The 22,308-nt window shown below is 32.5% G+C and overlaps 1 protein-coding gene across 8 annotated transcripts in view; it reads left to right on the top strand.

The window, feature by feature from the left end:
• Positions 1 to 22,308, top strand: part of LOC145943900 (uncharacterized) — an 80,480-nt gene that overhangs the window by 14,249 nt on the left and 43,923 nt on the right. Inside the window, exons 1-3 of one of the 8 annotated variants that reach the window (XM_083051811.1) lie at positions 9,392 to 9,808; positions 10,096 to 10,500; positions 21,801 to 22,228. The exons of 1 other annotated variant lie outside the window; for it this stretch is intronic. The gene's annotated coding sequence lies outside the window, so the exon portion shown is untranslated. Of the gene's footprint in view, positions 1 to 9,391; positions 9,860 to 10,095; positions 10,501 to 21,773; positions 22,229 to 22,308 lie in introns of those variants that run through there. 6 more of the 8 variants (XM_083051808.1, XM_083051814.1, XM_083051813.1 and 3 more) reach the window with 6 other exon arrangements.

The following is a 22,308-nucleotide window of genomic DNA, read 5'->3' as shown; positions in this document are numbered from 1 at the left end:
CGAAACGGTTACCGTAACGTCAATTTCATTTGTCCTTCGAAGTAACAAAATATCTTTAAATCACTATTATGAAACCACACATTTATCGACTAATAGTAATTTAGATTAAATTAGTCACAGTATGTAATAATAAAATTAATTTATACAAACAAGTTACGATTGCATAACACTAGGTGAAGAACAGGTTTTGAAATAGGAATGTCTTTCTTGTGCGACAGGACGACGATACTTTTAAATATTTACTTAAAATTATCCAAAGCAAATCTAATACAGAAGATAATATAATTTCGCTCGGGAATACACGGATATTGTATTACGTCACTGAATCAAGTGGTGTGAGATGAAAACAACGTTTCCTGTATCATACCATCTCCAATTTCACGTTAAAAACATGACAAAAGTAATACAACACAGAAAGAAAATTCAACAAATAGAAGATTTATACGATTAAAATAGCAATTAATTAAATAATTAAATAATAATATATTAATAATAAACTAAACAATATGAGAGAGAATCGAACCATCTGACAATTTAACCATCTACCGTAAATCAAATTTGTCCAGAATATTCAATTAAACTTCAACTGTGCTTTATTTATTGCATAATCTTGGAACACTTAATGCGAACGATTCCGACTTCATTTACGTGACGAGATATGCATTCCAATTCGCGATGCACCGGTCGATGATCGCAGTTGCAGCGGTATGCGACGCGACGTGCTAGCCGCATTCTCGACGGATTTTTTTATTCGTGTGTGTGTGTGACAGGACAGGAGAATAGAAGAAGTGATGAGCGTAATAATGCAATCGTGCCTCGCGATTTCAGCTGATTGGACGATCGCGATTGGTCACGTGTCGCGATGCGATTTTCGCGACGCGAAAACACGAGAACGCGTCTTAATCGGCGTATTTCGTGATGCGCCGGCAATCAATCTTAAAGTATCACGAAAATATAACCAGCTATCTATATTTTTAATCGTTTGCCGGATATCCTTTTCTACAAAGAATGCCGCGGAAAAATGTATTTCTGCGTGCCCTAACGACGCAGCATTTCCTCGTGCGAGCACGGAAGGGAGAAATAACGTTGATAAGAAGAACGCTCGCGAATGCAGGTAATTTCCTACGTAATTGAGAAGATACACCGGCAATGGCCTCGTTACGGTAGCCGTCGATTTCCGTAATGACTTCCCGCGCTCCGATTTGGCGCTACAGTTTTTTATCTTTCTCACACAGAATAATAACGCCGGACGATAGCGCGACTCGCAAATATTTCTATCTACTTCCGGGGATCGCGATCGAGGAAGATCGGGTTTTATTAATATCGCGTGGCTTAGACATTATGTATAACGTTACATTTGCCTCGAGGATAACGATCGTTCTTATCGCTCTCATAATATCAGAAATCTCTCCATCTTCAAACACATATATTGATATGTTAATAAAATGTATGTAGATGGCTTGGCTACTTATTAAGCTTCTCGTATTACTTTCGTATAAAAAGAATTCGAAATGTCTTATGGAAATATATGCAAACACATGTTTACTGTGTGTGAAGACGATGCGACCAGTGACAACACTGAATTAAATCAAGAATAATAAAGATGAAGAAGAACCTGAAAGCGCAATTAAAACGAAATTGAAGGTCGAGCGGCAGCGAGGTAGGGTCTACGACGAGTTTATGGCAGTTTTCATTATAATCTTAAGAGCGTTGTTTCCCTTCCTATTCACCCAGGGCATAGCCAGCAGCTTCGTTAGAATTCCTCGTAATTACATTTCACCATCGACGCAAACTTTATCGCTTCCTTAAATATCTTTGCGTCAATGTAAGTGTTTAAAAACTTTCACGACAGTCACGAGTCTTTTCCGTCTTGATCGACATTAAAGAGAGTAGAGTAATAAGAGTCTTGACAAATTGTTGAATAAAACGAGAGAGATCCCCCCCTCCCCGCATATATAATTATAATAAGAATCAGTAATGCAATTAGATGTTAGACTATCTGGTAATATCCTTATTAATCATCATAATCCGTTTTACAAAAGAATAGCATACAAATAATATAAATAATGTCAATAATATCTCGCTATTAAAATAGATTAACATTAAAAAAAAATTAAATTGCACTGTTTCAACAGATATTCTGTTGATTAATCAAAATTAAGATATACTTATAAGAATTTATGAGGCAATTTAAATTATATATAGCTTGTTTCGTTAAAAGTTATCACGAAGTCAAAGTCTATTTTAAGTTTCCCGATCGGCTTAACTTCCGACGTGACGATACATTCACGAAATTCATCTCGTAGAGAAGTAGCGCTTTATCTTCATCAACTAACGCAATTAATTGATCGAGCGAAAGTTGAGCTCTACGAAAGAAGCGAGAATATTATTAGTGAGAGCGGATAATTTATACTTGAGAGTTTATATCGTAAAGTTTTATACGCGATAATCTAGACATATACATATGCACACATCTTCGAGAAATTAATTTGAATTCAACACTATTTCTATATCACTATTTTACGAAAACTATGTAAAACTGATCTTTAAAAAATTGATGACATAATTATCTGAAAATTCTTTCATTTTTCTTATTGAAATATCGAATACAAATAAATGCCATAGATTTGTAAAAAAAAGCATCATTCTTCATCTTTTCACTCGAAAAGAATAATTTTTTAAAATAATTATCAGATAAAAATGATTATAAAATTATTCTTGTTGTTAATTACAACAAGAAAAATAAAGATTCGTCTCGCGAGATATCTGTTTTTCATCTCGACGGCGCAAATAAGAGAGCCACTCGACGAGAAAATCGTGATGATGCATTAATGAGCTGATCCGGTGAAATCCTAAAGATAGCCTTTCCGATTTTACCTAATTCTTAATTTGCTTGCCGACGAACTTATCAGCAAAAAAAAGAACATGCATTTTACGATGCCCTTTTGCTTCTCAGATGATATCTCCATAAATAAAATGTGTATTGATACTAAAAAAAGATTTAACAAGTTTTGAAATAGTAGATGAAAATATTACAGAAAAAATTTTTACATAAAAAAAATTGATTCGTTGATAAAATATTTTTGAAATCAAATATGTTTTTCCCACGCTATATTTCTAATATCTATTAAAATTGTGAAACTTAAGAAGTTGCAATTATTTTATACGCGTTAGTAATTGATTATTTTCGCTGTACCTGAATCATTTGTAAGCGCGGAGAGTTGTCTACATCGCAACCTGACGCCATAAAAATGGCATTTGCAAAATTTACATTTACTACGCGTGATGATACGCACGAATACGTGATCCGCATGATAAATACTAGTTATGTAATATTAGTCATACTTCACTTCTTCAAGGATTATTTTTATATATCAATCTACGAAAATCCTTCAGTATAAGAAATATATGTAATTATAATAAAATTTAATATATTGATGATTTATGAAGTACATCAAATGTGTACAGCAAAATAGAACAAATAAAATATATGCACACAATGCAATGTGCAATTACTTGCACTACGCAAACACAAAAAGTTTGAAAAATCGACTTACATTGATTCTTATTATATTTCGAAATGCATTATAAAATATTTCATCTCGATTTATCAATCTTATTTTCGACACGTTCGATGAACTTAATCTAATAAGCATTCTTGATTTTGAACACATTGATGGTAAAGAATGCGAAAATCATGAGAGGATGATCGGACAAGATATTGCGATAAGATTTAATCGAACTGCGAATTACGTCAGTATATTTTAAAATCCTGTTCCAAAATAAGCATGTCTGTGTAATCTGTGCAATTTACTCTTCTATATACTAAAATAAAAAATGTTTAAAACTCATTCGATTGAATCGTAACGTGAATTGAATATTACTCAATCTATTGTAAACAAATTACACTGTAATGCGCGATTCAAGATTCAACGCAAACTGTTAATCAATCAAGCAGTTCAGACAGCTGGCTAGCATATTCTGTTTGCAGGTAAACCGATACCCCGCCAATATGTCACGATCCGCTTAAAGCATACGTTCAATTATTCATGAAATTGTCAGCGAACGTCACGCCTTGTACGTTCCGAGACCATATTCTATTCAGAGATCATACTCGAATTTGACTGAGAACCAATTGAGATGTCCGAAAATTATTGAAATGCGTGAGATTTAGAATACTAAATATTTTCTTAACATCTTTAACAAGTTTCCTTCTCTAAAAAAAGCATGTTAAGTCGATTCTCGCAAGTATTGTTGCCTTTTTTCCGCGATGCTGATTGACTGTCTCGATTTGCGTTATATTCTTAGTATCGAGAGGCTGTCATCGCAAGGGTTAGCAGTTTGATAGTTTGTTTAAAATAAAATTAAATAAAATAATATATTTTAAATAATATTTTATAATACTTTAAACTCGATTAATATTTTTGACAGTTATCAGCTGATTTCTGTCAAAAAATATTAATCGTGGATAAGGTATATATTATAACATATTATTTACAACTTATTACTACATATTTTAATATTTTTAACATATTATTATTTTAAAATTTAATTAGCGAGTTAACGCTTTATTAATATTTTTTGACAGAAATCAGCTGATTAAAGCGTTAATTTGCTAATTAAATTTTAAAATAATATGTTAAAAATATTGAAATAGTAATAAGTTGTATATAATATGTTATAATATATACCTTATCCACGATTAATATTTTTTGACAGAAATCAGCTGATAACTATCACAAATATTAATCGAGTTTAAAGTATTATATGTAACATATTATTTAAAACACATTATTTTATTTTATTTTATTTTGAACAAACTGTTAAACTACTAACTCTAGCAATGACAGCCTCTCGGTGCTACGAATATAACGCACAATACGAATCGAAACAGTCAATCGGTATCGCGAAAAAGATGCAACAATACTTACGAGAATCGACTTAACATGCTTTTTTAGAAAGGAATGTTATAATATATTAAATTCGATTAATATTTTTGACAATTATCAGCTGATTTTTGCCAAAAAATATTAATCGCGAATAAGATATTATAACATATTTATAATATATTAATATTTTCAACATATCGTATATATGTATATAATAATATACACCCCCATTAGCGCTATTAAAATGTTATAAATAAACAATTTCTCACTCACCGATACGTGCAATAGCTGAGTTGTAGTACAGCACACGTTGATCTGAAAACAAAATATTCAAATTATGTATACACATATGCTGTGTGTGTCAAATATCTCATAAACAGCTTTAAAAAAAATGCAGTTTAGAAAAATGTTTTTATTTTGCATACCTCACAGAAGCCCCGCTGTCGCCCGATGCCTCCCTGGGCCTCCTCCTCCTCTCTTGGTCCTTCGTAGCACTCGCGAAAATACGAATAATTACGATCGCCCGACACTTTACACGGCACTCCCGACGCGCGAAACTTTACACGGCACTCCCGACTCGACGCGTGAATCAGACTGTGTATCGCAATGCTACCTGTAACAAATAAAATACATATATATTAGAATAATCTTATTATTTCGCATACACAATATAAATATGTAAACTAGAATTAACGATAACTATATCCACGGATCGCAACACATTCGCGCGCGCGACAACAGATTAAGTTGGGTTATGTTGGCAAGAAATTTTGCATCGAATTTTTCGCGAAATATGCGTTTCGAACAATTACGCCTACATATTAACGTTGAAATTATGATATGCGATTGATAAATATTACAATACAAAGGTTAGAAATCGTTTCTAACGATTATGCTTACTAATTAATCACAGCGGGATAAAGGTCGAACTGCCTGATACTCGCGGCGTTTCGGTAATGGCCGCTGTTCTACAAACATCGGCAACTTCACTCTAATAGCGCGCGCGCGATACTATATACATGACTTAATATTAATAATATTAATTAATTAAAACTCGAAGGAGATTCGTTCGAAAAGATATAGCTTTAGAAAGAAAAAATATTAATCGAGAATAAGGTATTATAACATATTATTTACAACATTTTACTATTTTATAACTTTTACCATATTATTATTTTAAAATTTAATTAGCACAAATTATAACATACACAATATAAATATAAATATGTAAGCTAGAATATTTAATTAGCAAATTTTTGCTTTATTAATATTTCTTGATAGAAATCAGCTGATTAAAGCGTTAATTTGTGTGCTAATTAATTTTTAAAATAATATGTTATAAAAATTAAAATAATGTTTAAATAATATGTTATAATACTTTAAACACGATTAATATTTTTGACAGTTATCAGCTGATTTCTGTCAAAAAATATTAATTGAGAATAAGGTACATATTATAACATATTATTTACAACATATAACCATTTTAAATTTTTACCATATTATTATTTAAGTTAAGAAAAATCTTTTTATCGGCTCTCAGTATTTAATAACTAAAATGTGATTCTTAAAATCGGCCACAGAGCCAAGCCCGAAAATTAATTCCAATTTTTCGGCACGGTATCTCGAATTGAGATTACAACGTTCCATCAAATTAATAATCCTCGACTTATTACAACGGGATTGTTGTAATAAGTCGTTAAACACCCGTTGTAATAAGTCGAGGATTATTAATTTGATGGAACGTTGTAATCTCAATTCGAGATACCGTGCCGAAAAATTGGAATTAATTTTCGGGTTTGGCTCTGTGGCCGATTTTAAGAATCACATTTTAGTTATTATTTAAGTATTATAACATATTATTTACAACATATTACTATTTTAATTTTGTTTTAATTTAAATTTAAAAATTAATAATTTTAAAAATTTAATATGTATATGTAAGCTAGAATATTTTCGCTTTATTAATATTTTTGACAGAAATCAGCTAATTAAAAATTAAAGTGTTAATTTGTGCTAATTAATTTTTAAAATAATAATATGATAAAAAATTAAATTTTAATATAATATATATTAAAAAATTAAAATAGTAATATGTTTGTAAATAATATGTTATAATACCTTATTCTCTATTAATATTTTTTGACAGAAATCAGCTGATAACTGTCAAAAATATTAATCGTGTTTAAAGTATTATAATATATTGTTTAAAACATTCTTTTTTAACATAAAATCGAAGAATGGCGCGCGCGTACCGCGCGTTTGTGTTGTTCTAGTAGTACTTAAAATTTACAAGAGATAAATTTACAAAAATATGAATATATGAGAAATGTCGTGATTGCTACATATATGTATAATCTAGATATTATTTATGATTTAAGTATTATCGAATAATATTTTGAAATTCCTATCTTCAACATGTGTGTGAAACGCACATGTTGAAATAAACAGAATGATGCTGATGACATTTTAAAGCTGCGACACATTTGTGTATAATTATTTGAATGTGCAAGAAAATTGCAGAATATATGTTTCTCGCATAAATTATATTTTGTTAGCGTCCGTTTAAATATCTTCAAAAATCAGATTTATTTTTATTTTCAACGAAATCATAACTTTGTGTACGTGTTTTCGTCCTCCGCTCTTCAAATTCTCGCAAAGCAATTTCTTTTTCACAGTTCATGGTCACTAACCAACCGAATCTTATTCTGGTTCCACATCAAGCTTGTCTTAATTGCTTAGATGAGGACTTCTAGTACGATTCACGGTGTTATGATTAAGAAGGAAAAGGCGCATTATGCGAACAGGAATCTACGATTAACTCGAGATGTAAACTAATTTGCTCGTAATTTTTAATCGAGAATTAGACAAACAACAATTCGCTTGGATGGACTTTTTTCTAACGCTAACGTTTACATTACCCAAAAAAATATTTTATAATTGTAGATTAGTAGAACATAATGACTAGACGATTAAAAGCATATTTTTTCGCAGTTTATAATATTTGTTTATTTCTTTATTACTTTGCTTTCAATATATATTTTTTATTTACTATATTTACATGTTTATTATAAAGATAGGAAATTACTATGTATTTTTTAAAATTAATGTTACTTTTTAAATAATAGAAGAATTTCTTAGAGAAACTTTATATATTACAATTATTATGAGAGAGTATTTAAATCATCAATGTTAATGACATGCTGGATATTGTTTCCGCTGATTTACATAAACGGTATTTGCATCAAAGAGATGTGCACGGGCGCACGGAAGAAATTATGAACAAAATGAAAGTTTAAGTTGTGAAAAATGTGTTAATCGATTGCTAGCAGGTGCCAGATCGAGAGTGTGCCGACATTCTCGCTGCAAGGTCGGCCGTCGTACTTTGTAAACTTGGCTCGAACGGTGCATAAAACACGTTGGCGCATGTAACTCGTCTTCAGGTCTCCTTTAACTAATTAGCATAGATTTATTAACGGCAGTTTCGCAGCAGTCGTAGCGATTCTTACGGCCAGTCGTCTGTCGAAAGCGTTTAATTAATTACTCTTCCGTAGGGCGACGATAGTAATAATGCGTTCTTAATTAGTCACGTTTACGCGCGCGTGAAATACCTACGAGCTTGTAACCAATATGCAAGAGGGACTGCCGGAGAGAAATGAAAAAAATAAATAATTACCGTCAAGAATGTCTTATTATTTTACACATCGTGAAAGACCGTATTGATTCGTATATGAAAGTATTTGCGATATATATAAAATTCAAATTTAATATAAATTAAACTAAGAACAGCTGATTGTCCAAGTTTTAACTATACTGAACCACTAATATGTGCGTTTAAATTAAATATTCTTTCGAGATTGAGTTTGAAATGTAATTTGCGTTTTGAAAGAAAGTTCTTTATATCAAAGTTAAAAAATTATTTTTAGCATTATAAATCTCATGCATTTTTGAATTACCTACTATTTGGTCCAGCTTTCGTAGCTGAAAGTCGATTAAGTAAATTGGAATCATACCGATCCCCGCGCTGTGGGATCGTTTGTCATTTTAAAAGTGATGATTTAATCAAATTTATAGCAGCGCTACGACCGAGCTTGAAATGTCCAAAGGTCGATATATTTAATTAATTCTTTTAAGTAGCAATATCGCCGTTTAACTTTGTTAACGACTGACTCTAGCAGCCATAACGATCGATAATGAAAATTATTCGCGTTTAACTCGATACATCCGCGCGAGCGTTTCGCGAGGAAGAATCGCGATCCCGATCGATCGTCCACGTGGTTCGATTCTCGCTGCTCTATGCGCACGCCAGACGACTACTTGCGAAACTTGAGGGATGATCAGAAGCGGGCGGGGGCGCAACAGTTGCGTGGGTGGATGCGCGTCTGATGAAGGAGCGAAGCAGGGGGATGGTGGCGGGGACCGGAAGAGGGATAAAAGGCATACGTAGAAGGGGATTGGAACCCGGCGCCCGATGTGATGTGCCTCAGTATTCATCTGGCATTCTCGTCGCAAGCAACCCTTACTGGACGCGAAACTCGCGCGAGCGAAATCGCGTCTATCGAGGGGAAACCTCACGCGCGAAAATCGGCTAACGCGATTTTAAGATCTTCGATCGAATCTCGATTTTTATTTCTACGAGGCTTCCGTCTTTTCGTTGCGTCAATTGCTTTAATTTGTCCGTTCGCGCTTAAGAGAAGAAAATAACACTCGTCAAAGTGCAGTGTTGATCGGTGACAGTAGTAGAAAATGCAGAGAGCGTGCATCTGAATCAGTGCGTCGAGATATACTATCGCATTGCGCGAACGTAGCGATCGCAATTTTGCATAGGAATTTAATATTGCGCGACGATATCACGTGGAACTTCGTCCGCGATCTCCACTCGTCACATCCGCTACTTGGTTCTTCGATAGGATTAAATTGTATGTTGTGACAGAGAGAATTTTTTATTTTTTATTGCGCGTTCATCAATTGTAAGCACTACATCAACCTTTTGAAAGATAGAATTTGAATAGTTTTCACACAATAATTACGTCATTACGTAATTTATGTAATCACACTTCTCATAAATCTTTAAGTTCATCTTTCATCTTTAAAGAGCAGATTAGAACAGTAAAGCAATCGAGTTTTTCTCGAGATTTGCAGAAATATAATATGTGAGACATTCCTTTTATTTATTTTTTATATATGCGACATTTAAAAAATCTAGATTTTCGATTGGACTTGGATAATTGTTTTTCTGCGTTCGCGCGCGGATTAATACTATTGATCTTCTCGATCTTTCGCTATATAATTCTTGACTTTATCCGATTACGAATTGCGCAATGTTTTCTAACTCAAAGTTCAAAGTTCGGCGTCGCTAAACGCGAGTGAAACGGCATTCTTCATTGGGAAGACCGAAACGATGCGCGGACACGGTAAAAACCGGAGAAACATCGTACAGATTCGCACAATATTTCTGTAATATCGCACAGCTGACGGTACTCCTACGCAACGTTCGCGCAATAGAATGTAGATTGCGGAAATTGCGGATATCTGCGCGCGAGACGCGCAGTGGGCAACATCGGAAAAAGTGCGAAAATGCGACATTGAAAAAGAATCTAAAGTGGCGTTGGTAAGCTGTCACGTGCCGAAGGGATATCGAAACTAAGTCAATCTTTCATGAGAAGAAATGATTTTTTTTTTAAATTGTCTCATAAAAATGTTTAATATAAATCTTTAATATATAAATTAAAATATGCAAATAGATAAAAAAATTTTTTTTCGATAATTGATACTAAACGAAGTGGCAAAGATCATAATTCCTAATAGAGTAATGAATAAAAACTGGAAGCATAGTGTATACAGATTATGCGATCAGGAAGTACATGATAGGATAGCGCATGTTCGTTTCATAGATCGATTTTCTCCTTTGTTCTTTAACATACTTTAATTATTTTCATGCCAACGCATACACGTTCTCTTTTAAAGAATCTCTTTGCATGATCAATATATTGCTGCCAATACACACATACTGTCAATATTTCATCTCGTAACTTCCTTTAAGAGTTTCTCGCACAATAAGTATCAATCAAAATCACTGTTAATATTTTAAATCGCGATTTATTTTGAACTTAACACATGAGAACCTGATTAATTGATAATATTATAATTTTTGTATTACATTCTATATTGACAATATATTCATGTCGCGATTATGACAACATAAAATTCATATTGCAATCATTGATTGAACTTATTATAATTTCAGTATAACTCATGCACATAATCAAAAATATATATTTAAAAAATAATAATTTTTTTAATACACACTTCAGTACAAAACTAGATTTTTACAGTTCATTGGCTGAAAATATTTTGTGTATTTTGTGAAATGGCGCAGTTGTTATTTAAATGTTACTGAATATGTGCTACCATTTTGCGATATGAAATAGTAACTAATTAATTAATCAAAACAAGCAATTGCACTCTTGTGCGCGGAGGGCAGTGAAAAAATTGAATTAAAAGTTTTAATATGGCAAACAAGCTGTGTCCCGCAAACACATACTTGGGATTCGCATAAAGAATATAATTTTCTCACGATACATAATTGCATGACATTTTTCTCAGAACGCGTATAAAATTTACAGAGACATTCTCTTTGTCGAAACAAATATTAAAATAACTTCTAAAAATATAAAGAATCTCTCTCTAGTCGTCGGAGAAACGGGATATTAACACTATTGTATAATTCGCAAACTAGCATGGGTGAGACAGATATCTGTTAAATACGAGGCGAGAGTCACGGGCCAAAAAAAGGAAGAACGGAAAATAAATCTGCCTCTCCTCGCGCCAATCCGACTGGCTGGCGTGGAAATAAAGGAAGTAATAAAATTATTCCATCAGTGGATTTAACTTTTTCTCTCCAGCATTAAATCCACGTGAATCAGACGAAGCGTTCTTAATTTGAACTTTGTTCCAAGAGAAGAGCATCTTTCACCCCTTCTTCTCCGTTTGTCGTTGCAAAAAAAAAGTAGCTCTAAGAAGGTTCTCACGAGAAAAAAAGAGCCTCCATGATATACATATATATATATCGCTACCGTACCTTGAGGATAAACAAGAAAGGCGGGAAACGTCATATGCGTTCGGCAGCTCTGTTGCATGTTTTGAAACTCAAAAACATGACGCGCGTGTTTTACGAGTCTATGGCGCGACATATGCTCCCGTTGCATAGTATTTCAATAAACGGAGCGTAGCTATGTGCTAGAATGGATTACGTCATATTACTCGGATATCTTTTGTTAGTCTTCAACCCTGCCGCGTTAGTCTAGTCAGTTTTCTTATTTACATAATACAAGAGAGAGAGAGAGAGAAAGAGAGAGAAATGATATATTTAACTCTAAGAATAACTGTGATGAAAAAACGCATACCCTTTGAAAAATTTTCATTATCCAATTAAAAATGTTCTCATTGTTTTGGGAAAAAATTTTTCTGAAATTTATTATTCTCAACTTTTCTAAAGCATTAATATTATCTTAATTTAGGTAAAAGAAATATTTTTCAGAAAGATAGATTGCATTATTGTAGCGTATATATAAACAGATTTAGAAATTAGAAATAACTTATTCATTAAGATTTTATTAATACATTGCAATGACACGTGGATTTTACTATAGAAAGTTATGTTTATTTGAGTGAAAAATAATAAGACTTTCTTTATCGTTTCTCATATCAATATTTTACATTGAAAACGTTTATTCGAAAGTCGAACCTGTTCAAACGTAAATGAATCTTAATGAAAAGAGAAAGTTATTTGCAAAAAGTATATATATATATATATAAATATAAGTGCAATTTTATACAACCGCGATGTGCTCGTTTAAAAAATCCGAGAAAATAGCGTTTCATTTCTATCGCGCTTTGATTAATGTACCGAGAAAACTGGATTAATTTTCACAGTAATAATCGACCTTGAATGCGTCTCTTGCAGCACAAATTACTTTAACGCAAATTCGACGCGATATCGTTACTTTCACGATAGGAATGCATTTCGGATCGAATAAAGAACCCGAATAGAATTTACGCTAATTTAAAGGCCAGGTAGAGGGCATAGATTGCGCGGTAAATGATGTGTGAAGGGAGTAGATAGAAAACGTTATAATATACGACATTTGGGTTTTGCGAGATCACACAATGCAGAACACGCGAAAGTAGGACGAATAGCAGAGGTCACCGATGATACTCGACGAAGGGATCTTCCTCGGCATTTTCCCCGCGGTATTTTTCCTACTATTTTCGAGGGAATTCGCCCCGGTGTGTGGGGGAATGTATCGAATTAGGAGAAGAGACGAAGGAAAAGTTCGGGATGGTTTATACTGTTACTACCGGAGTAGCTGCGACAGATATAGACCGCGAGATAAACGATGTATTACCGGTATAAAGTAACATCCTCGACGCGCGGCGACAGCTATACTTGTCAGCGTGATGTACCATTGCACTCATATCTTCCCATAGCCTCTTTTCTTGATCCAATTCAACGAATCTATGGACCACGTGTGCATAACATGGGTTATGCGTCAGCGCTTGCACGCGAAATATAACGAGACGAATAATATAGAGATGTAAAAATTTTGAGAGAAAATATTTTGAAAAAAAATACTGAAAATGCGAAGTTGTTGGTAAATTTTCCGAGAATTGCAGTTAAATGTGTAACAATTATATGTATAATAAATATAATAAGATTTAAATATATTTTTAAAGAGAAAGAAACAGACTTAAAAATCTTTTTTGTTCTTTTTTTCATGTTGCGTAAACTAAAATTATAAGAATAATATTTATTAATTTTTATTGTCAACCAAATTGTTTGATAAATTCTCGAAATAAATATCTCATTAATTGCAATCGAATAAATACTGACAATTTTACCATTTATTTATAACGATATAGCAATCTGTTGAATTTATGTAGCAAATGTGCAATTATTGCATTACAGCGCAACTACTGTGTTTGATATCATGAATTTCGCGGACGTGAATCTCTCTGTCGGCCTAATTAGATAACGATGCGCGTCACGTGCGAAAAGGTTTGCAGGTGATATGCGATGATATACGATCGATTTTGATTTCATCGTTAAATAAACCGTTCAATTTCGCGGTCTCGAGATTTTATTAAACAGCTTTCTTCGCTGCTAGTGTTTCCTTTTTCCTTTTAGCTTCCGATCGTTACGCTCCAGCGAATCTACCGCTGACAAGTGCGCGTCTACTTGACATTAAAGGCGACGTTTTTCGCAGTCAATTTTTCCCGTGAATGCAACACGACGATCTTTTTCTGCGTTCATCGAAGATGTTTTTATCGAAACAAAACCGCACGTTTTAGAATGGGAGATTACTTCGATTTAATTTCTATATGTATATTCTACATTTTCTATAATTTGCGTAAAACAAACTAGATTTATTAAATTATATAAATATTATATAAATAGAGAGAGTGATATAAATAATAATACATAAACAATTAATATAAATATCAATATAAAACAATATAAAACAATATAAAACCTGTTAAAAGCACTGTTATTTATAATTTGTGAAATCTGGCCACTAAAAATGGAGGAAAAATGCTGAATTTACAGTAATGGATTTTTAGCATAGAAAAAAAATTGAAAGGATAAAAAAATGATTGCATAAGAGAAAAATAATGAAAATTAAAAAATAATAGCAACAAACATAAGAAACAACCAATTTATATGGTATGACCCTGTCCAAAGAATGTTAAAAACAGTTTTTCTTTCTATCGAAAAATGTAATTTAAAATACTGTCGATGTCGAGGATGCTTTTCAGTTTAACTCTTCGTGAACGACGGAATTATGCTTGACAGCATTTTCGAAATGGAGGGATGCATGTCAAGAAGCAGAAAAGATAAATTTTTACATGAAACGACCTCCGCGGCACGATTAAATAAGAGGTGCATATATGGACAATCTCGGAGCGAAGGTGGGCGGTCGGAGAGTTGCAGAAAAAGTGGCTGACGCGCAATACGCGAACGCGTTAAACGAACCGCGATGTCATAATTTCCAGTGGTGGATCGCGATAATTTAATTTCACGCGAGAATTAAAGATAGCGCCTCCGCAAAGTAGCGCGACCCTAGAAATTATGCCGTGCGCATTTGCGCACCGGATGCTGAACAAAACGGCCGGTTCCGTAAGTCGCCAAACCGGGAGGAGAAGCAGCTCGAATTCCTTATCGAATTTCCAGTACATTATTCTTCATAGAAAATTATAACTCGTATAACGGGGAATGTGAGTCACATTAACACGGTCGGAGATAGAATTGGAATGGTAGAAATTATAAGCAGCATTGATAACGTGTATGAGCACGAAATATGTAGGTGCAGCGTTATCACGATACAAATACACGAGAGAATATATATATTCGAGCAATATATATTTGATACATGATATAGAGCAGATTTATTTTATTAAAATGTTCTGTTATTGTCTTTATTAAAATTCAGATCTTAAATTAAACAAGTCTGTAAAAAGACGGAGTCTCATTCTTTAATCTCGTACTAAATTGAACCATTTTGATTTTTTTTTGCCTAGGATGCTTTTTGCTAGGATATAAATTGTCCGCGATTCGATCTTTTATTTTATTCGTTGGAGTAATGGCACCAAATGGATTTCCTATCTATACGCAATATATTCAAAATCGATATTTTTTTATTTTTCACCCGAGCGTTGAACTACTGGCGACAAATCTCGTTTCACGCGAGATTATTTCTCTTTATTTCGCGTCACGGTCAACTCACAATAACGTTCTCGCTCTCTTACTTTATTTTATGCTACGATTGGCCTGATAATTAATACCGCGATAACAAACTCGGTAATGAACTTCTGTAGAAAATCTCGTATGCTTTCCGTCGTGTCGCGCAACAATAATTTTCCTGTAGCTTTATCATTACTTTTAGAATTTTTCATCAACGCGCTCGGTTTCCCGTAATTTCCAACACGAACCGCAAATTGAATTTTTCGCCGACGTGTGGAATTCATTCAGGGGTGATCAATTAACAAACGAAAACCGCAGGCATTCACAGCCTAAACGCAATTGTATTCAATCTTATCATGGATAAAATCATCGTCGCCATCTATCTAAAATCTAAAAGAATCAAATATCAACTGGTAATCAATGAGTATATTATGCTATGTAGATGACATTATGCTTATTGCGGAATCAGAAGCTGACGTACAAAGAGATTATTTTATACATTTCATAAAACATCAAGAAGGTATTGCATATTTCTCTCTATTGCTAAGATACAGTGATAACAATAACCAAACAACCTAACCACTACAATGTAAAATCAAAACAAGAGTTGACACCGCAATAATAAATAGAATATTTAAAATTGAGAAAATGAAAGTACTGAGAACAATAAAAGGATATGCACTTACAAACAAAAAAAAATCGATGTATAGTACTAGCAAGCTATTGTGTTGAAGACTAGACAGAAATTACGGTACTCTTTTTGAAATTTATTATTTTTAATTAATGTAGTCCTAAAACTTTATAGACGCACTGTGTAAGTAGGATGAGAGAGGAAAGATTTATGAGAAGAGAATAAAAAGACAACAAATCTTAAAAGAAAAATCACCATGAACGCCGCCCAATTTTAATTGGCAATTAACGTCACGAGAACAGCAATAGCTGATTATCAAAAATATAAACATGACAATATTATGATAACAAAGAAAAAGAAAAATTCATTCTTCCTTGATTCATAACAATATTATCGCTTTCGTAATTCATATATTACATGCAATATTTCTTCATTGTTCCAAAATGTAGTTACAATACTATAATAAGTTTCTAAAAATACCCCAAAATATTCTAAAATATATTGCTTTTAAAATACGGTACCGCTTTTTAGAATTAACATTTAATTTATCAAACAACCTATCTACTCGAAACAAATTAAAAATAAGAATTTGTTAGGAAAAATATTTTTCAGACGACATTTCAATGTATTATATATAGTCGCAATTCGTTAGCGAGAGACTGAGGGAATAAGTCTGACGTTTCACGCAGAATTTCAAAGGAATTAAAAGCTAAAAAATGAAAGGATAAAGATCGTCGCAAATTGTAGAAGAAGCCCAACCGCAAATTGAAGAAAAAGTCTAACCGCGCATGCATAACTAGAGTATTTTGCAAGATGAGCCTTCCGAATAGAAATTAATCGATGGTTGGAGAAAAAATTTCTCTTTGCAAACAGTGTTTATTTGTTCGTATTTTTTTTATCATCTACAGATTATTATAGAAATTCGTGTTCTCTTATTTATTTTCCATTTAAATATGTGATACAAAAAGAAGGGAAGAGAAAGACAGATGTTACTGCTGCCCCCTCTTTCTAAAAAAGACATATTAAGTCGATTTTCGCAAGTATTGTTGCCTCTTTTCCGCGATGCTGATTGACTTTAAAACATTATTTTAATTTTTATAACATATTATTTTAAAAATTAATTAGCAAATTAACGCTTTAATCAGCTGATTTCTATCAAGAAATATTAATAAAGCGAAAATTTGCTAATTAAATATTCTAGCTTACATATTTATACCTATTTATATTGTGTATGTTATAATTTGCTAATTAAATTAAAATAATATGTAAAAAATATTAAAATAGTAATATGTTGCAAATAATATATTATAATATCTTATCCACAATTAATATTTTTTGACAGAAATCAGTTGATAACTATCAAAAATATTAATCGAGTTTAAAGAATTATGACATATTATTTAAAACATATTATATTATCATTTTTTTAACATAAAATCGAAGAATGGCGCGCGCGTAGCACGCGCTTGTGTTGTTCTATAGAACGAGATAAAAAAAAGCCTGTCGGCATTTTTGCTCCACTACACGTAAACTTTTATCGGAGAAAATGGAAGGTGTCGTGATGTTTTCCGGTTCGTGCAGAGAATGGATGAGAATTTAGGGGAATTTGGGCGAATCGAGTTCTATAGTAATCATTCCCTGCGGAAAATGGTGCGATTTATGGAAGAATCCTCTGAGAGTACTATCATGAAAACAATTTCATCCCCGGATGAATTATTTCTAAACGAAATTAAAACAGATATTATCCTTTTTAGTCAACTTTCATTAATTTGTCGGTATCATAACAAAGTGAAATTAAATTATGCGAAAAAAGTAGTCATGACCCTTTCTTTTCTCAGAACTAATGTAAAGACGATAAAGTCGTTATCATTTCAGCTTCCATTTGTTCTGTCAATAATTAAAAAGATAAATATATCTGAATATAATTTTGAAGATGCCAAAAGATTACCTTAATTAGGATTATATTTTTGCGACACAAATATTGAATGAGTTTTAACATAATTGTTAAAAAAATAATTGTGTCATGAAAGATAATTTTATCAGCAAATTTTGAATGGATTTTAATGGAAGTAGATTGTGCACGAAAATTTGCTTTGGCACTATATACGAAAGTGAAAAATCATTATGCTCTTGGAGAAGATACGTTGAAAAGTAAATATCGAGATAACGTTGCCGCACTGCTTCTCTATCAATCTTTCCATGAGAATTTATCTTCTTTTAAAGAGAAAGAAAGGAAGTGACTTTGCAAATACAATAGGAAGCATAAGAAAATAAAAAGGATTGTGTGAATGAAAAGGAGAGTGTTTATTTTATCGACTGCGATTTTATCTATCGATTTCTGTATATACAGAAATACATCACATTTATTACATACGTTTATTAAATTTTAATGAAAGTTAATTAAAAAATATTATTTTATTTTATTTTTCTAAAATAAATTTGAACAAAAGTGATAATTTCTTGGAACGTTTAATCATCTATGGATTTTTTAAGGAAACGTTGCGTTTAAAAGAAAAATAAATTATTTTTATATAATTTCTTTCCTAGTTTTGTAATCTCAACAATATTTAAAAAAATATAGAAAAATAATATAAAACAAAAATATATTTTCTTTCAGAATTGGAAGATTAATTAATTCAGATAAAGATATTATTATCTTTATCTAATATTATTATTAAATTTTAAATAATAGTCAAATTTTTTATTCTTGAAGTCAAATGAAATCTTCGCACCAGGTTGAATGCAACAATAAAAGAAATGTGATAAGAGAAAAGTGAGGCTAATTCTTTTTACTGAAGCTTCATTAAGAACGCGAGCGACTTCCTGATTTTAATGAGGTATGGCGACCAATGAGACCGCGAACGAAGAGCTTCCGCAGTTCGTTAATAGTGCCTCTGAATTAATTTGCAGTGCTATTCGATTACTACTTTTCTATTTTACAATCTGTGAAAAGATTTAACACTGTTTGAAAAAACCTAAGAGAGACAATGAGTCAGACAATTATAATGATAAAGAGAGAAGAAAATTAAAAATTATTTATAAACATTCTAATAAATTTATTTTTATACATTTAAAGTAAAATATTATATATTATATAATTATTATTAATTATTTAATAGACTCGAACGCAAGAAGTTCCAAGTGTTTCATTATCTCTTAGTTTTATCTTTATTCATTATATTGATTTATGGCAATAATTGGAAATTATAAGCACACAGAAACTTTATGAATCCGTTTTTTTTTATTTCAAATATTTCAAAAAATATATAATATTAAATTAAATAAAAATAAAATATTTGAGCAGTATATTTCTAATTCGTGATAATTGTCAGCAAGAAAGAGACAATAATAAATGCGAAATGAAAAAAATACTACCGCGAAAGATATTTTACCATATCGATCTACGATTCTCGCGTTTCCGCAGACAATGATTCACGAGTTTTCCTGGGTATTCCGAGGAACGGATGGGCGATTGACGCGGAGGATGAGGACCGCCTTTTGGGCGCATCGGGCCGCACGGAAATTATGTCATCCCGTAAATTTCCGCCGGTAGTCAGCGCATCGCCGAGACCCATTGAACGTACTGGTGGATACTGGAAAATTTGCGTAACTGGAAAATCACTCGACCGCATACAGCCATGTCGATGCGGGCAATCCTTCGTCCACGATTCGACCACTCGACGTAGTCGATTCGGGGGGAAAAAAAGAAAGAATGAATTCAAAACTTCGAATATTTTCAATATAATCCTGTCGTAACCACATGGAAAACTAGTATAGAACGAAGAGATTGAGAAATATATTTTATTATTAAATACAACTACTAACCCGCCTTTATCAATTATGTATTAATTTCTCTTTAAATCACTAAACGCAAAAAAAATTTCCCTCATTAGGTTTGTGATTTAAATTTTGTAAAGCATTATGTGAGATCTATATTCTCCAAGCCGAATAATATTTAATGTGGTGCGGAACATATCTTTGTTAGCTCAAAACTGCAACTAATTCTCGTCAATTGGCTCATTTACTGTCTTCTGCCCTTAAAGCGTTCCGCTGTATTGTTAGCGCTTTCAATTGGCTCGTGGCTATTGTACCGAAAAAAGAAAGGTAGCCTCTCACTTCGTCAGACATATCAGTTAAACGAACTAAATAAACCCTTGAGCATTGTATTTGATTCATCTGTCTTTTTCGCGAGATCCTATAATAGCAATTATCTCGAAATAAAGCTTATATATAAAGCGTATAAAGAAGCATCCAATCAAAGAGATCGTCGAAATGTCATTGCCATTTATCAGAGAAAAAAAATCATTAATTCTCGCCCATTGGAAAGAAATTCAATTGACAGAATCGTTAAAATAAAACGTAACTTTTGTCAAAAAAAAAATTTAAGAAATATAGATCGGCATTTTTAAATTAAAGACATTATCACGATTCACGATCGCGATATCGCGATTATTTATTCATAAAGAAAAGTTTCCAAGAGCAGTTCATAATGAATTAAACGAATTTTACAATCGCGCGCATTTCCATTATCGGATAAATAGCATAGGATATCAAGCGAGTTTCACATACGAGTAGAATAAAGCTGATTGTAAATAAAACTCATGTGATATTCCTATGCGATTTATTCGATAATGGAAATGCGCGCAATTGTGTAAAATTCGTTTAATTCGTTATACGAACTGCTCTTGAAAATTTTTCCTTATGAATCTCGAATATTTAACAATATCATAATAATGTCTTTAATTTAAAAAAAAATACTGATCTTTATTTCTTAATTTTTTTTCTTTTCGACAAAAGTTACGTATTATTTAGACGATTCTATCAAAGGAATTTATTCGAAATGCGCTTAAATAAATGAAATCGATAATGAGACTAATTATTCCGTGTTTATGCCGGTGCGAAAGTATCCATAATTTGCCGATATCAGTACATGTGCATTCCTACCGTAAATGTCTACGTAATACGTGCGACTCGCCGATTCCGGCGTGACTGGCTTTGATAACTTTCAATAATAATTCGTGGGAAATCCAATTTACCTCGTTGTTGCTGTCGGTATACTCTATGTCGTCAATAGTCGTATAATTGCAAGGCGAGTTTTAGTTTTGAAAAGATTCGAGGCTCTATTGTAAAAACAACAAAAAATAAAAACCATTCCATTACTTTCATTCTCGTTTACGTTTATAGTGTTCCAATGTATACTTCTGATTGCTCACTCTAATTGGTTTTTCTCTATCATATTAAAAACTTTATTTTTTTTTTAAACTATCGCATGAAAACGTTTCGCTCCAAATTTAGTAGCACGAATATTAACAACGATGTAATCTAATCGGAGAAAAAAGAAAAATATTTCATAAATATAATATTTCATTAATTGTTACGCAGTGAAATTTTTTCTTAATATTGAATTTATAATTATCGTTTAAAATTATAAAACAATTATCTAAAAATATATGATATATATATAACAGTAGATATATATAGATAAATATAAGTATGATATATAACTTTGTAGAAAAATTGGCGATTGCTACGTTCGCAGTTAAGTGAAGCCGTTTTTATCAAATTAAACACATCTTCGAACGCCGAAGACTCGTGAAAAGTTTCGATCGAACAAACTAAGAAGAGAAAGACGTCGGGAAAGTAGACGTGATGGAATAAAGAGAGAGAGGACGAGAGAAAGAGAGAGAGAGAGAGAGAAAATAGGTAGTGATAGTATATGCAACGGGTTGGTTGGTGCGTGGGTGCACGCGTGTAATGGTGGAGCGAGTTGCACGCGCACGATGCAACTGATGACCTTGAACTCCCTACTGATGTTCGATCTCGTGTTCCTGTTTTTCCTGTTCCTCGTCGGGGTCTCCTGTCTCGTATACTACCTGCCCGGTACTCGAGCGCATGCTTTCGCGCCACATGAGATCATCACGGCGCGGACGCCGCCGCGCTATGATACGCCGATCGACAATGTGTAAGGTGAGTATGGCTTTGTTCCAAAATTCACTGCCAGTGCTAAAAATCTATAGTTCACGTTACGTATATTATAGATCTTCAAC

This window comes from Prenolepis imparis, unplaced genomic scaffold (genome assembly GCF_030444845.1).
Source record: "Prenolepis imparis isolate NDT839.2.m4 unplaced genomic scaffold, iyPreImpa1.0 SCAF_12, whole genome shotgun sequence".
Lineage (NCBI taxonomy): Eukaryota > Metazoa > Arthropoda > Insecta > Hymenoptera > Formicidae > Prenolepis > Prenolepis imparis.
Note: the sequence above shows the minus strand (reverse complement) of the source record. Positions and strands in the feature narration are given on the sequence as shown.